General features: G+C 39.6%; 1 long non-coding RNA gene across 1 annotated transcript in view; it reads right to left on the bottom strand.

The window, feature by feature from the left end:
* Positions 1–10,989: 10,989 nt before the first annotated feature.
* LOC142931009 (uncharacterized) overlaps positions 10,990–17,928 on the bottom strand; it is a 68,233-nt gene continuing 61,294 nt past the window's right edge. The window contains exon 3 of the long non-coding RNA XR_012947006.1: positions 10,990–16,898. This is a non-coding gene — a long non-coding RNA (uncharacterized LOC142931009). The remainder of the gene's footprint in view (positions 16,899–17,928) is intronic.

The following is a 17,928-nucleotide window of genomic DNA, read 5'->3' as shown; positions in this document are numbered from 1 at the left end:
CGATTTTTTCTCGAGGTCCTCCACGTTTAGAAACATGCATTGATACTATTTATATCACTTTGCTGCTATAAATGTACAAATGATAAGCCACTTTGTTGAATTATCTTTTGTGGCCAGGTCACTTCTGAAAAATAAGTTAATACCTCAGTGGGCCTTGCCTGGTAAGATGTGGATGGTTTCGTTGTATTTGTATGTGTTTGGGTGTTTTGTTTACCTTTCTTGTACGTTGCACTACTATCATGTTGTTTAATTGTTTGTTGTTGTAACGTTCGTACCCACCCCTCTAGGACATTTGTGAAAAATAACTTTATAGCTAATCGGATTCTTCCAATAAATAAATAACTATTCTTATTTCTATTCTGAGCAACTGTTGTTTGGAATGTATCTCACATAATATGTAGATATGTGCCAAGCCTTCTTTTGAGTGTAATATAGAAAATATATGTTCGTGTATTGCATAACAAAACCATTTCATTTAAATAATTCCCTTCAATGTAATTTAGGAATGAAATATAGCAAAAGGTTCAAAGGAAATACATTCGTCCTAAATAAATGGGGATTTGTAATATTGCAATTCATGTTTTTGTAAAACATGTGTTCCACCAAAACAAACACCAATTTTTTTTTACATTCGTGATTTTTTGCAAGACATTACAAATAAGCAAGACGATGACATTCGTGAAATACTATTATATGATTTTGGCTGTCATTTTGTATGTTATCCCATTGGACACAAGATTGAAATAAAATAAACCGTAGAGAATGTTTGGTTGGTTGTCATATTCAGAATGGTCCCTGTCTGGACCTGGTCACCACTGGTCTGAGAGAATGACAACCTGCGCTCTGTGTGTGTGGTTAACTGCCTCTCTCTCTCTGGGTCTTGCCTTGTGGTGCTGACCGCCGAGACATAGAACAAACAACAGCGTGGCAAGTGCAAGCAGGCCCGCACGTGACCAGCCGCAGCTTCCAGACTCAGACGTCCAGTCTTTCTTGTTGACATGTTATAATAATAACCACAGCCCATCTGTCTGCACGTACTGGCTCAGTGGAATAAGCATCTCATGTACCCGTATTACAGTTTGAACACCACTGCTTTATATGTATTCCAGTGATTCAGTACCAATCCTATTATATTCAGGAAAGTCTCACTGGGTCTCAAGACTCTTTTCGCAGGAGGCTCATCCTCACGGGATGTTACGCCAATTTCAATAGGGTATGGGTTTTTGGAATGCAGAAGAAAACCAAAGTTACTGGGGATAATTCATGAATACATTGGGATAGTGTTCAAAGCTCCTCACAGATTCAAGAATACATTTGGCCAACTGTGCTTCAAGAAGTTATATTTGTATTTTGGAACAAACCTGAGTAAACCCGGATAAACCCCACCTATATGAGGGGATAACACTCAAAAGATCCGCATAGATGGGATTTAGAATCCACTTTCTGTTCTGCAATCTCCTAACAATCTAGCAACCTATGCATTTGGGATTTTCACAAATATGCATGATCCACGAACCTTTTCCTCCAAATACAGCAGCACTGCTGTAATTCCACTATGCCTGGCTGATGTTATGACGTTAGTGTCATTTATTTTAGGTATGTTTCCAACATATTTGGAGGAGGTGGTTGTCAAAGAGCATTGAGAATTAATTGAAATAACAATTCGCACTGACTTAAATTTGATGCCCTTTTCATTTAATCTTGCAAATGTACTTTAACAAAAATTAGGTCATTGTATTCCAATTGTGCTGTCGGAATCATGTCACAGCACTAAGTGTCCATTTGGAACTATTGCAGAGCACACCAATACCCCTAGTGTTTCGGAATGCCCTGTTGAAGGTGCTATCAGATAACTACTTCTTTTCCACACATGTCTGGTGCACGGAAGTAGAACTGATATTTTTATTATCAGAGCTAGTAATTTTATCAAATTAGGTGCAAACCCGATGTTAATGTGAATGAGTTTTCTTTATCGCAGTCAGTGGTGACTGGAGTGCTAATATATGCGAGCAGTTTGAACCCTGTTTGACCTTAGTTTGATTCCCGGCCACCACGAACATCAGTGGCACGTGCTATATGAACTGTTTCGTGACCTCTCACTTCACCATCCCACACTGACCAGCAATAGTGAAGTACGGTCATATAACCCCGACGAACAATATGGCATGGGGAGACCTTATTCCAGCAATACAAAAAATATAATTAGAAACAATGACAAGGACTGATGATATATATTTTTTAAATAAGTATTAAACAAATTACTTGGATTGTTTTAGTCTGCTTTGCAAAATTATTTGAATAGTCCACAAATACACATAACTCTTGAAGATCATGTCATGAATACATTTGAGTATCGCCACCAATGAAACAATAAGACAACCTTCTATTTGTGAATGTATTTTACTATTTAACAGCGTATCTAATATAACAGGCGTTTCAGTGTAACAAATTATTGCATACATAGCCCTTTTGTGCATTTGCTCGACCAAGCAAAAAAAATCACAATACATTAATTAATATAACCATTATATAACAAAGATGTTGTCAACATTGTTGATGAATGAATTTGTGACTGCTAACCCACATCTCTGTAGAGTAATCTTAGCAAAACACATATACAGCATTGCTTGTGCTGGCAAGGGAATGGGATTATTTTTCATAAATGATCAGAGTTGATATTCGTAACCCACAGAGTTCTTTATTTGCCAGGTCACATTATAGAGAAAATCCACATCTAATATTCAGTTCATATTTTGAAAAGTTCAATGTATATTTGTCCAAATTTATTATACGGTTAGCAACTGTGACAACATCACGGTGGGGGGGGATGAAGTATGGTATTCATAAACGGTCAATGTAACCATATGGATCCACAGGGGAGAATATGCACAAGTATAACGACTAGTGTAACCTGGACATATTTTTGACGTGAGTTTTATGGTTTGGCCATGGAATTCAGGAGCCGAAGCTGTTTAAAACAACACAAACAGTGCTAATGCTGAGCAATGCTTTCTCACAAGTAGTCATTAGAGCACATGGGAAAAATAAACAAATGTCCTAGGCCCACTGAGTGTCCTTCCTCCTCCCCCCTGCTCACTAAAGTCTGTGGCCCGATATAGCAAGGTCCATGTGCTGACCTCTTTATCAGACTTAGCAGCATCGCTGCACATGCTTTCACTCTGCCGTGTAAACAAGGTCTGGGCACGGCTTAGGAAAAAAGGCGGAAATGGCATCTCGCACTCAATCGCCTTGGGGCGCGGGGGTTTAGTAGGGGCGGGGGGTGGGGGTGGTGGGGCGGGGGGGGGGTCGCATGCGGAGGACACGCAGCTGGAGGGGTAATGTCATTTCAACGTTCGGTCTCCTCCTTTGCGATTCTTCAGATGGGGCATGTGAATGTCGCCCCTGCAGTCATCTGCGATGTCCAACGACTGCCACTAATGCAGATATCGGATGACAAACAACATAGCGAGCCTCTGACTGAAAGTAATACCGTCCAATGGGAGCAATTTGGCACAATGGGCACGTCTTATTCCATTGGCTGCAAAAAGTGAAAATAATTATGTTTTAATTGTAAGCGTGTTCGGCTTAATGAGCGCTCAGTGACAACCGTTGATTCAAAAAATATATAATAAGCGGAAACATGATTTAGACCTGAAATACAGTGACATAAAGGAAATGCAAAATTTCAACATGTCAAGTGCATTGCAGTGTCAAATAATATTATTTTAAGTCCCCTACAAATACCAAGTATAAGATGCAATTAAAAAGGTTCTTGAAATATAAAATGATATACCACCACCACCACCACAGTAGCTACAACATAGGGTATATGCATTAAAAGTCACATTATATATTATTAACTTTACACTATAAAAAATGAATATAATTAGAAACAATGAGCTTCTTTAGCCGATGCCAACAATGACAGCAGGTTCGAGGTTCATACACGGTGGAATGCAGGGAATTGGAGTCAAATTTATATTGTTCCAAATTAAGCCAATTCCTTGCGTTCCTCCTCTGACAGCCAGAAACCAACATGGCAATGTAAGTATAGGTTACTAATAACTTTGCATAAAAGTGCCATAGACTTTCTGAGTCCTGAAATAACACTGGAACCCACCCAAATACTTATGTCCAATTAATATAATAAATACTCTTTAATTATACATACAGGAAACCATCCCACACGTTTATTGAGATTCACAGGGGGGTTATGAGAAACCGTTCTGTTCTGTTCAGGGTCCCCCCCGCCGCCCGCCACATGCAAGTGTGTGTACTCTAAATATAGACAATTATGTAAGCAGCAAAATTGTATATAAATATGTTCAAGTAAAAAAGACACTGTCAATCATGTGCCTTCTACTCTCATAAATGTGATCAAAGCCTGACTGCGGAGATTATATCTTAACCAGTGTTCTCATTTAAAGCTAATTAAGATAATTTGCCATTTGGAAACAGGTCACTGAGAACAATTGAGCAAGGTCATTTCTCCGTGCGATACCACGTGGGTCAAATGAGACTTTAAAATTAAGCTTTCTTCTCAACAACACAACAACAGCAGAGTACCATATCACAGTACTAAGTTAGAGTACCACTGTCCATGGCTGAGCATGAAGCCAACATTGCTTAGATTCTATGTTTGAATTCAGACAGCCACCCAAGATTAAAACCAGGTTCTCAAGTGAAGGGCATTGAAGGACACCAATCACTACACAAAGAACCAAGTGAAATCTTTTTCCTTCACTTAATTCAGCTTAGACCAGTTCTCGAGTTTTTTTTTAAGCGCTGTATAGTGGATGATAGACACACAGTGAACTATTATTTGCACAGCATGAAAAGCATTGTCTGGCGGTTGGGTGCATAATTTATTGGGAGCTCTGCGGTGTCAGTGTTTATGTTATTGATACAAAAACCTTCACGTTATTGCCATTGCTTGAGAAGCAATAGTACTGGGAATATATATCGATGACATGTAACACTGACATGTGGTCGTGCTACACCTTCCCCTGTGCTATTCAAAAACTTTCCTAGGATCACCAGCAGAACAATTCCTTGCTTGAAACAATTTGCTGAATCTGGATGTCCACCAAAGTATCGGCAATGCAACCCTGGAATAGTTTTGCTCTGCACACTTTTGTCCAATGTATGAAATCCAAAAGCCAATAAGAATATACAATTAATCATAAATAATAGCCCAAGAAATTACCAGCAGTGCACTTTGGCAATGACATAATAATAGGGTTTTTCCCCTTTTTTCTGGCAACAAAACTGAACCCTTTTTACAAGGATTCATGTCTGCATTAACCACAATACCTGCAGTCAAATGCAAACAAAAACTATGATAATATATGCATTGTCCTTGAAACTGATTGGTCCCTTGGTGTGGACCAATCAGTTTCAAGGACAATGCATATATTATCGTATGTTTTGTTTGCATTCGACTGCAGGTATTGTGGTTAATGCAGCCATGAATCCTTGTAAAAAGGTTTCAGTTTTGTTGCCAGAAAAAAGGGGAAAACCCCTATTATTATATTTTGGTACTGGCAAAGGAGATCTAATGATGAAATGACATATAAGTTAGAGTCAAGTAAAAAAAAGACTCACACCACTCCTCCCCAAAACTGCAGCATTTCAATCAACGTTCTTTCTTCCTTGTTCAAGAGAAGAATTGAACTCATGATCAAACTAGGTCAGTTTTCAATCCCATGCAAGTATTTCTATGGGTTAGATCAAAGAAAGCAATGAAATGCAGTGGTGACAGCACGAAGCCCTGCTGTATGCCTCGTATTACATAAAAAAACCATTGTGTGGTAACCCATCCACATCGTATAGCACATTAATCCATGCTTTCATCCCACTTGGCTTTCAGAAGCAACCAAATATATGACTGGACATTGCTTGGCTTTGCTTGAGTGCCACCCAAAATGATTTCCGCATCGGAGGCTGAATTAAAATCGACGAAGGTATGTAGAGAGCATTCCAACAACTTCAGCATAGATCCACATCGTTGTGGAGTGACTCATGCAGCCAGCTATGGCTACAGGGTTTGGTGGTACATGTTGTTAATGTCGTTTATTGTGAAATTTCGGTCACAGTTCCTATGATCACTGTTACATTGCTTTTATGGCTTTATTTTGGTGATTTAAAAAGTTTTTCGGTTTGGCCATGTTTGTTTGTTGTAGTACGGAGTTAGACTGATGGCTTTAATCTCAGTTGTTTTGTGGTTGTTGTTGTTGTTTAACTTGCATCCCACTGGGATTTTTGCACACAGCGTTGGTATACGGTGCTTTTTCTAGAAGTTTTTGCTGTTTTTTCCTGGATTTTTCTGTTTGCGCATTGTCACTTTAAGATGTTTTCTTGTTCATGTTTTTGTTTGTTGCGGTTGCACCCGATTAAAGAAGCCGAATGGCTCACAGGGCTATACCAAATAAATGAAATGAAAACTGAAAATAAAAACATCTTTGTGGTAGGACCTGGCTGATGGCTTTTGTCTGCTTGCCACTCTGAATAGCCCTTTCATAGCACTGCATTATAGTAAAATGTAACACTTTGCATATTTGTAGAAGGTAACGTTGCTTTTGGAATACATCTGTAATTCATGATGGTATATATAAATAAAATGGAAGAAAGGAATGTAATTGCAGGAACTGTTTTCAAAACATGCTTCTAAAAATACTTTTTTACCTGCAATGATGTTACATTTTGACTTGTGTTTTGGGGACGCACAAGTTAGACAACGCAGTATGGGACTCGTTAGAGTTTACCGCATTTTGTATTTTTTTTTTACCAAGCTTTCTCTGTGGTGCTACCCTTGTACCAAAGCCTCAATGTTCAATATTTCGTATTAACTGTGTGCGTGCATCTAATTCATCTGAACGAACAATACATCTTGACCATTTTCTCATGTCATTACTACAACTAAAATACATTTATAATGTCATAATTTGTCAATACACCACTGGATGAAGACCATTCCAATGATGTACTGTATGTATGGTGTACATTCTTCGCACTGTGTGTAGCCAAACGTGCTAATTGGAGGTGCGAGGGAAGGACAGGAAACTAAACACAAAAATAAGTTTGAAAGAAAAGAGTTTTCAATCCAGATTTAAAAGTGTATAGCACCAGTGGCTTCCTAATACACGGGGGAGGCGGGGGGGGGTGCTGTTTGACCACGCAGTACTTACCATTGTCGCTTGGTCCAGATGTCTTGTGACCCCCCCCCCCATTTAATTATTTAAAAGTTAATGTTTCTATGCCTTTGGGCGTGTAATATAATAGAAGCAATATAAATTTAAAAAATGTTAGAAGTCAATTAATTTGGAGTCACAAGAAATCTGGACCACAAGGCACTCCTCCACAATAACATCAGTTGTTTTTCTTAAATCCCCTCCCACGACTGCACCACCTCTGCCCACCCAGAAACATAATAACTGGTCACACCACAGTTAGTTGCATTGGCAGGTCGCGTAAGCTGGGGTAAAGTGTGGGTATACTCCCACCTTTGTTAAGATGTCTGGCAAGCGTGGAAGGAACTCTAATGTGCTTCCTCTCATTGAAGCCATCCCACCAGCTATAGTGTCAGTAATTGTAGGGCTGCACATTTTTACCTTCCCTAAATGCCACCAGGAGACTCTCAAGCCATGAAAGAGGACCTGGTGCTGTGGGAAGGGTAGTGTTAGCAGGGAGGGGGGGTGGCAGTTGTGTTGCATTGTCGAAAGACTTTCTGTCGTCGCCTATCAGTTTGTAGCCTGGAGCAAGGAGCAGCCGGGTGTGCCTTTCATGTGAAGATTTGATTAATCCAGCCGTAAGATAATGTGGGAAGCAGCGCGAGGGAAGGTGCAACGGAGCGGACCGTTAATCAGCGGAGCAGGTACAATTACGCAGATTAAAGGGCTCGAGTCACCGAGCGGTGCGAGTCGTCGGCCACTGTCAGATATGAGGAGGAAATTACGGAAGAAACGGGATAAATGGACTGGGTGATTAGGTCTTTGAGGCTCTGTAATCATTCCACCTGCTATAGATCCAAGGACCTCATCTCTGTGTCATTTGCTCCCAATGCATGTAGCTCCCAGCCGGAGGTTGAACCCAATCGTTCTTCGTGTTCCAAATATTTGGCTCATTATCGTAAGCCTCGGTGATTAAAAAACAATCACTTCCAATTATTCCTGCACCTTTCCTTAATATAGCGCAATGTGAGGCCGCTAGACCTCCTGTCATTCACGTGATTTAGACAAAACCCTTCACCCAACTCTTGTATGCTTAAAACTAGACTAAAGAACTAAAAATGTATTTAGCAAAATCTTATTCATACTCAACATATATGTTTGCACATACTGTGTGTATATATGAGTGCTTTGAAATCCCTCTACTCTACAGTATTTCTAAAATTCCAATACACCACCAAATATAAAGTTTTCATGATATGTAAAAAATTAATTGTTTTATCATGAAAATAACTACGATTATTGTATACAAACAATTATTGTATACAAATAATAGAAGCATCCCGCTTATTATCCAACTTATATTATTTGTCACGATCAGGCACAATATTATATACATGAGCATAAATAAAAGATGTGGGACCGTGTTTTGACTCGGGCAACAGCCACAGGCATGGCTGGTGCCCCTGATTTATCTGCATTCTCAGTTTATCACCCGTCATGTGCCTCGATGAGGACATCACAAGACACTGGCCTACAGCTATGGTCATGGGACCTGGAAAGGTCTCAAAATATTATTCAGAGACACAGCCACAATCTGTTCCAGTATAATCTGAAGTCTGAAAAAGCCAAGAGACAACTTTAAATTTAGAAGTTACAGTATTTTTTTACTCACTGTTATGATCAACATATTGGTAAAGTCAGCAGATAGAGCAGTGGCTGTTGGTTGCTTTATTATCGTGTTTCCATGAGAGATAGATGTAATATTTTAGAGAAAATGTGTGTCACATCAACATGAAAAACACAGAGGTGCAATTATGTGGAGAACTATCATATAAAATATCCATACTGCTTTGTAGACTATATTCTATTTTTGTGTGGTTGTGGAAAGCAGTTGTTTTTACCCATAGTGCTCCACTCCGACACGTGAGTTTGTATACGGTATTACTTTTTTTCATTTGACGAGGCTCCATAATTTCAATGGAGTGTTCTTGTCAATAACATCTGGTAATCCAGCAGAATTTGTTAAACCTGACTGCTGCAGAGGGCGAAAAAGTCGAATCAAATCCATCCAGTCATGTAACAATCTAGCCAACATCAACAAATGAGCAGATCTTATTGCTCCATTTCTACGGCGTCTCTTTTCTTAGATGCTTTTCCATTTCGACTGCTACTCCATTATTCTCAACCGGCTGGTTTGCCCATCCTAGGACGGAAGCTGTAATATTTACGAAAACATCGTCCAGAGTATAATTGTGTCTTGTGTAAATGTAATGGCAGTGAATCTTGCACAAAAGTATGTCATCAAACACTTCACTGCATTTCGCTGTAGCACTGTACAGTGAGGGAAAAAAGTATTTGATCCCCTGCTGATTTTGTACGTTTGCCCACTGACAAAAAAATGATCGTCTATAATTTTAATGGTAGGCTTATTTGAACAGTGAGAGACAGAATAACAACAAAAACAATCCAGAAAAATGCATGTCAAAAATGTTATAAATTGATTTGCATTTTAATGAGGGAAATAAGTATTTGACCCCTCTGCAAAACATGACTTAGTACTTGGTGGCAAAAACCCTTGTTGGCAATCACGGAGGTCAGACGTTTCTTGTAGTTGGCCACCAGGTTTGCACACATCTCAGGAGGGATGTTGTCCCACTCCTCTTTGCAGATCTTCTCCAAGTCATTAAGGTTTCGAGGCTGACGTTTGGCAACTCGAACCTTCAGCCCCCTCCACAGATTTTCTATGGGATTAAGGTCTGGAGACTGGCTAGGCCACTCCAGGACCTTAATGTGCTTCTTCTTGAGCCACTCCTTTGTTGTCTTAGCGGTGTGTTTTGGGTCATTGTCATGCAGGAATACCCATCCACGACCCATTTTCAATGTCCTGGCTGAGGGAAGGAGGTTCTCACCCAAGATTTGACGGTACATGGCCCCGTCCATCGTCCCTTTCATGCGGTGAAGTTGTCCTGTCCCCTTAGCATAAAACACCCCCAAAGCATAATGTTTCCACCTCCATGTGTGACGGTGGGGATGGTGTTCTTGGGGTTATAGGCAGCATTCCTCCTCCAAACACGGCGAGTTGAGTTGATGCCAAAGAGCTCCATTTTGGTCTCATCTGACCACAACACTTTCACCCAGTTGTCCTCTGAATCATTCAGATGTTTATTGTCAAACTTCAGACCGGCATGTATATGTGCTTTCTTGAGCAGGGGGACCTTGCGGGCGCTGCAGGATTTCAGTCCTTCACGGCATAGTGTGTTACCAATTGTTTTCTTGGTGACTATGGTCCTAGCTGCCTTGAGATCATTGACAAGATCCTCCCGTGTAGTTCTGGGCTGATTCCTCACCGTTCTCATGATCATTGCAACTCCACGAGGTGAGATCTTGCATGGAGCCCCAGGCCGAGGGAGATTGACAGTTCTTTTGTGTTTCTTCCATTTGCGAATAATCGCACCAACTGTTGTCACCTTCTCTGCTTGGCAATGGTCTTGTAGCCCATTCCAGTCTTGTGTAGGTCTACAATCTTGTCCCTGACATCCTTGGAGAGCTCTTTGGTCTTGGCCATGGTGGAGAGTTTGGAATCTGATTGATTGATTGCTTCTGTGGACAGGTGTCTTTTATACAGGTAACAAGCTAAGATTAGGAGCACTCCCTTTAAGTGTGTGCTCCTAATCTCAGCTCGTTACCTGTATAAAAGACACCTGGGAGCAAGAAATCTTTCTGATTGAGAGGGGGTCAAATACTTATTTCCCTCATTAAAATGCAAATCAATTTATAACATTTTTGACATGCATTTTTCTGGATTGTTTTTGTTGTTATTCTGTCTCTCACTGTTCAAATGAACCTACCATTAAAATTATAGACTGATCATTTCTTTCTCAGTGGGCAATCGTACAAAATCAGCAGGGGATCAAATACTTTTTTCTCTCACTGTATATAACAGACCTTCAATTTGTTCAAATGTACTGCTCTGATACTTTATTTTCTTCTGTTTTCGGTCGCTGGGGTTGAAATAAATTTATATTCCATACAATATCTGGAAAATCACCAAGAAATGTCAATTTTACCATCATTTAGAAGCATAAATTCGACTTACCTTTTGTCTCAAGAGCTGAAGAAATAAATAAAGACACCAAATCCACTTTCTTGCTGCGTATATTTTTTTTATTAGATTAACTTTCAATAAAGAAACGTCAAACTTAAAGCGAAATTGCGAAACAAAAAATTATTTCCGCTCGACCTTCGTCTGCGTGAGTGTAAAAATCCACCCGCTCATGAATATTAAATACGGGGAGGGGGGAGGGGTGCGGCATGTGGAGTGATGTCACGCGCGTTATACACACAATAGCATAGTAAATATTTCATATTATCGAAATTAGGTGTGTCCTCTACCGCCCTTCATTCCACTACAGACAGATGTCAGTGTTGAACCTCACCATTCACTAGGCAGAATATAGCTCTTAATTACTATCATGGGTAATGTCGAACAGCTATTTAGGAGAAATCACACGACTTCTATAGGACATTGATTGGGCAGAATATAACTCTTAATTACTATCATGGGTAATGTCGAACAGGTATTTAGGAGAAATCACACGATTTCTATAAGACATTGATTGGTGGGTTGCCCATATAATCGTTATAGAAACAGCCAGGGCACACTCAAACCTGCTATCATTGAGCTCTTTATTTCATCGTCATGATATCAGTCCACCTTCAATAACTGCCCTAAATATAAATATCCTGCAGATTTCCAGTTGTGTCACCTTTGATTGATATCTCTGTTGAGAGAAATTGTTGTACACGATGCGTTTTTTTATTGGAGATACATGTTTCCATAAGTTCCACTCACCTTTAACTCTCAGAGGACAAAAACAAACAACGTCCTGCTATTCTAATGTTCATTTGTGCAAGGGTGATCATGTGACATGCCTACTCTCTAGCAACAAAATCTGAAAGTACCAGAATTGTGCCCTAATAACAATGTGTTTTCCTTGAGATTGCACTGGCAAGCATTATATACTCAAATTACCTTCACTTATTGGACCAACCTATTGCAATTGTCACTCAACTTTTACCTACATGTGTATGTAGTTTTTAAAATGGTTTTACAGTAATACCTCGAAATGCGTATATTTGATAACCAAAGTTTTGGTATGATGAACTTTAGATGTATTGCCATTATTTACACAGAAAGCGAAAAAGTAAGTAAATAAATCCACTTCATCATTCTTATGGATGGTGTAGATGCAGAGCAACAACTACAATTTCACATCCCGGTGGTCAAGCCAGACAACCGCGTCAGGAGCAGTGGAGTGTATCGCTGTGATGTCTCCTTTGTATTTGTGGATCGGCATTGCATCGTTATATGGTGTATGGTGTGTTCTGGATGACTACAGTCGTACATCGGAGAGTTTTTTATTTTCCATGTGTGCATCAGGTACCCACAAATGTCATGGTTTGTGCGGATGCGGTTTATGGTGGACCATGAGCTTCGTGGAAGACTGAAACGAATAAATAATTTAATACATTTATCGATCCAGAGTACTTTATATATTAAAGAAGCAATTATAATTAAATATGGATTCGGTACACTACGTTTCTTTTATTTATGTCAGTTCTTAATTTTAATACTGTACAGTATAAACTATATTATTTCTAATATAAATTGTCGTTGTTTACTGTATGAATGGTAAGTTATGAAGTGTTTATAGTATGAAATGGTAAGTTTACGTAGGCTTGGAATGCACCCTCACAGTACTAATGTTATAAGTTATTCAATATACGAAGTTTCAAAATACGAACGAAGCTTCAGGAACGCATATACTTCGTATATCGAGGTATTACTGTATTTTGTGGATTAAAAAAGGGATTTTAAAGTTATTTACTTGTAATGCATGATACAGTGGTGTTAATGGGTGCCACGCTGGACTTACAATCCAGTGGTCAATTCCATCTCCTGGCGTAGCAGTTGAAACTACGGGGCAAGTTTCTAAAATCCCCCCACCACCCTCTTTCTTCACAGTAGGTCGATCTGAAGATTGCGTGGTAGAGTAGACCAACTACTCTTTGCAGTGGCGCTCTGTAGCGCCCTCTGGTGGAGGCGCTTTTACCAGCATGATCAAGTAACTGCGGTCATTGCAACTTTACATTTTAACTGTTAAATAAAACTGATTATTATTATTAGTTCTTTCGGTAAAGTCACGTTGAAAAGAAACAATAAAATATATATAAAACAATAAAAATTCTCACGACGTTTCGACCATAACACCGACGTTTCGACCATAACACCGTTTGTGTTATGAAACGTCGTGAGAATTTTTATTGTTTTATATATATTTTATTATTTTATTGTTTCCCTTCAACGTGACTTTACCGAAAGAACTAAGAATATGAATTACTGCAGTCACGAAAGCTTTAAATCAAATTTTTAATCCGATTATTATTGTTCAAATTCTTTTCTAAAAGTGAATAAGCGTGTAACGAGTGCCTCTCCACTGGAGCATCGCAAGAGGCCTCTGCCTCATGACACTGTCTCTGATATATGGCGCTGGGGAAAGAAATGTGCTTATTATTATTGATCTATGAAGCCGAGGCATACCTTTCTTATTTAGCCGATTCTTAAAGCGAATCTTTTAGAGAAAAAAATCATTGAATGTAACGGCTATACACATAATGAAACATATTTCCCATTCTTGGCTTACATTTGAGGATTGTGTTCTTTTTTTTGTCCCTTTCAACATTCCACACATCCCCTTGTCCATCAGTAACGATTAATTACATACCTGCTCCGATCTCCCACTCACAGTGGCAGGAGGTTTCATCAAGTGGTTGGCAATCGTTACCTGCATAAAACCCACCCCTTCTTGTTTTCAAGCAGCTTGCAGCCAGCAACACGGGTAACCATGTCATGTCAATGGCCCTTTTCGGGGGGCATTGACCAAATTAACAATGCTGCAGAAACATTTCACACCCAATGCGTGACCACTGGCGATGATTTATAGATTTCTGCATGCACCAGGCAATCTCTCCAGTGAAAATGACAAAGCATTGTTTTTGAAAATTTCTCTGTATTTTTTTATTCATATATAGTATGATGAGAAGATATGGTAAAACATGAGAAACACTTTGCATTTCTTTTTTTTATACACAATCATAAAAATGTGAGCACTACAGTCAACGTAACATTAAAATACACTTTGCACTCTAATATATGCAGTATGTTAATATATACCTAGAAAAGCAACGCGTTATTTTCCCCCCAAAGAATCAGTGGAAAATGTTGATGCGGATGACCCTAATTTTATTTCCACCGCCCGTTTCCATCCAAAAGAAGCAACCAGGTCCGCAAGTGTTTGGTAAGTGCTGCTTTTGGAGGGGAGTGCTGCGGGTACGAGTAGGGGAGTGTGAAGAGAAGACAGATACTGCTCCATACATCCTCATGGGACTGGCTGGGAACATTTCTTGTGAAGATCCAAAAAGCTGCGTTTTCTCGAAGTCTCCCTTGTGATGTGGCTCCCGCTGCCACATTTGTGCGAAATCCGCGAGTATGAAATCCATAAGCTTTGCCAAGGTTAGAATTATGAGAGCTCTACAAGCTAGTACATCCGTGCACATATGTACACGTGTATATCAGTCCCGTGATCTTTTTACCGTTTTGATGGAGGGTCCAGAGGAAAACCCAATTCTCATTATAGAAGCTACAAAAAAAATGCCAAATCTGTTGATCTTGTGCAAGCCTGTTGAGAGAAATGTGGCGTCCTGGTACATACTAATGCAGGCTGCGGGGCCCCTATCCGTTCTCAAACACCCGTCACCATTGTCAAAGAGAGCAACTCTTCCCAGGTCTAGTTTGTACCCAATCCTGCATTTACGAAGAGCGTGACTTTGCATCTTATGTTTAATTTTGGACATGGCATAGATCGAAAACAATATGAATAAATGGGAAATGCTGGCTGAGATATTAACCATAAATGTACGTTTACATGTACCCTACACTTAGTATTTACCATCGGAATCGGTTGTATATTTATTCACCAAACTAATTGTTGATATATATGGGGGGCCCAGTACTGTTGAAACCCCCCCCCCCCTCAACCGCCTCTGATCAGGGCTTGTCACGCGGGGTTTTTTTCAGTTCAAAGAATGGATTCCATTTGTACATCATCTATTAAATTGATTATTCTCCTCCCAATGTGTCAGCCAGTATAGCTGCAGACCATTATGTCTGGCAGAAATATAAAAAAATTGCATAATTTCCATGCAGAAGCCACAATGGAATGTTAGACAACAGACACATACAAGTTCAATTTGACTGATGGGACAGGGTGACGGCGATCTGCAATTCATCCAAGTAATTTCATACCCATTTGCTCACACACAGTTGTACTGATAAGTACACTTACTCATGTACATTAACGTTAGACAAATACACTTTGGACATGAAATGGATTTCAGAGTACTTCATTTAATCTCATTAGATAGTCATCATCATCATGATTATAAAACGTGAGGCCAAAGTATTTAATAACTATAAAATCTTACTGAGCCACAACGGGTTTTCTTATTAAAGTTGCCAGAGAGCAGAGTGCAAAATTAAGTCTTTTTTTTTTAGCAAATTACATTTTGCTATATTCTGCCGTGTTTTTGCTTTAATAGGCAACAAAGAGCTGAATATCACATCTGCAGATATTCGAAGGGCAGCCACTGCCATATTTATGGAAATGTTTCATTTATTAATGAAACACTCGAATTGCCTGTGTAATGAACAAGTTGGTGAGGTAGCATCTGCTTAGTACGTGTTATTTATGAGAGTAAACGTAATCCTTACATAACGTAAGGGAACATTTAGCGACTGGTAACGATACAGCATCATCCCCACTAAGAAACAGAACCCTCTGTATGTAATTCCTTACATATGCGCATGCCATGGTAGTCATTACCGCGGCTCCACAGGTGTGCAACATTTAATTTCGCAAGGTTCGTTTTTTTAAGGACTGATGCAGTGGTTTGTATTAATACAAAAACATTTTGTATTAACTCGTCAGTTGTCTGCACACATTTCCTGCACTTGTTTTCCCTCAGCGGTATCTACTTATGCATTTTAATAATTAATCCTTTATTGTGACAGCTTTACTGCCTGTTAAAAAATGGAAACACCGCTTGGCTCATTACACTTGCTCAATTGCCCATGCAATTATGTTTGCATTAATATGGCTGTAGCCAAACAATGCACGTGTTTATATTTACTCATTATTACATTAAATTGTTAAAGTTGTTTTTTTTTTATCCCGACATATTTCAGTTTGGTATAGAACACACATTTGTTAAACATGATAAATTAAGTTATAACAAATCGTTCGTTATTTTAACACCGCAAACAAAAAGGTATTTGCTACTTGGTATATATCGCATACAAACTGAACAAAGCGCAATCGATATTTCTCAGCGTGAATGATTTACATACACGATTGTATTGAGCAATAATGAAAGCTTCACTTTACATCTATCTTCACCGCTGCAGTCTCTGTCATCCGGCGATTTACGAAAAGTGTACGCTGGTCGCGATTATGCATTTACTCTCGATGTCAAATGTGATTGCCAGGCAACTATTAAGTCCTGCACGTGCACCTGTAAGTAGAGTGCCACGTTAAATGCTAATGCTGGTCGCGATCACTGTTTCTGTTGACATCTCCACGCGCAACCAATGTGGTCTTGATCTGTCCAAAGCTGTGGGGGTTTAAGACACGTGACAACCTCACATTAGCACACGGCACAGTGACAAATGGAGCTTCATCGCAGGTCAAAATGAGACGGTTGAGAAACAGTTTTGACATTTGCGATGCCCATTATTTTGTAGGAAAGAAATGCAAAAGGCTTGCTCCGTGGTTCACCCCACGGTCCCGCGATCCGTATGAAGTTCCTTCCTATGTTAATTAGAATTCGCTATGTACAGCTACTTCATTCTATTTAAAACATGTTCGGCATTGAAACCTTTTGGTGCTAACTGCAACCCTAGGGCTATTATGTGGTAGATTACTGCATTTGCAGTTTTTAAAAAAAGGTTTCTGGCTGTGAACCAGTTCCAGTGGGCGAATCAATGCAATATTGTTTCCAACTCAACATTACCTCCAGAGAAGGCCAATTCTGCAAGAGCCTATTAAAAGACAATCTGTCAGCTGTAATGAATGCATTTCACATGCTCTAAGTTGGCACCAATCCGGATCGTGTAAATACAGTAGGAGAATGTCCAACAGGGTTCCTTGTTGGTGGCCCAGGTTGATTTTTTTTATATTAACAGGCTGGATCTCACAATAAAAATCAGTAACTAAACCAAACCACATGGCCACATTTTGTGGGAGGGGTGGGGTGGTGTGTGGGATGATGGGGTAGAGGTTGGGGGAGGTGTTGGAAGTAAAACTTGATGGGACAAGAGAGGGGAAAAAAATGTATGCTTACAGGTTAAGAACAAAGAGTGTGGCATGCGTCTATGCAGGAGGTTGGGTCTTGGGGTTCACCAAATTACTCCAATTTTGGATGGCAGCGTAAAATTGCCCATCAACACCAAAATGTACCCGCTTGCACTCACCTTTTAAGCACACTTTATTGCAAGCGACATTCCCAATGGGCCTTTTTGAGATCATCTGAAAATTTCCTTACCTGACCGCGGGCCGGTTCAGGCAATTATTACGTGGTTGGCTCTTTCCAGCATCATCTTGTTGTAAAACAAGCAATAACAGTATTCATTTGGCCAGACACA

The sequence above is a fragment of the Petromyzon marinus genome, chromosome 3 (genome assembly GCF_048934315.1).
Source record: "Petromyzon marinus isolate PM22_M1 ecotype Great Lakes invasive population chromosome 3, UKy_Petmar_22M1.pri1.0, whole genome shotgun sequence".
NCBI lineage: Eukaryota > Metazoa > Chordata > Hyperoartia > Petromyzontiformes > Petromyzontidae > Petromyzon > Petromyzon marinus.
Note: the sequence above shows the minus strand (reverse complement) of the source record. Positions and strands in the feature narration are given on the sequence as shown.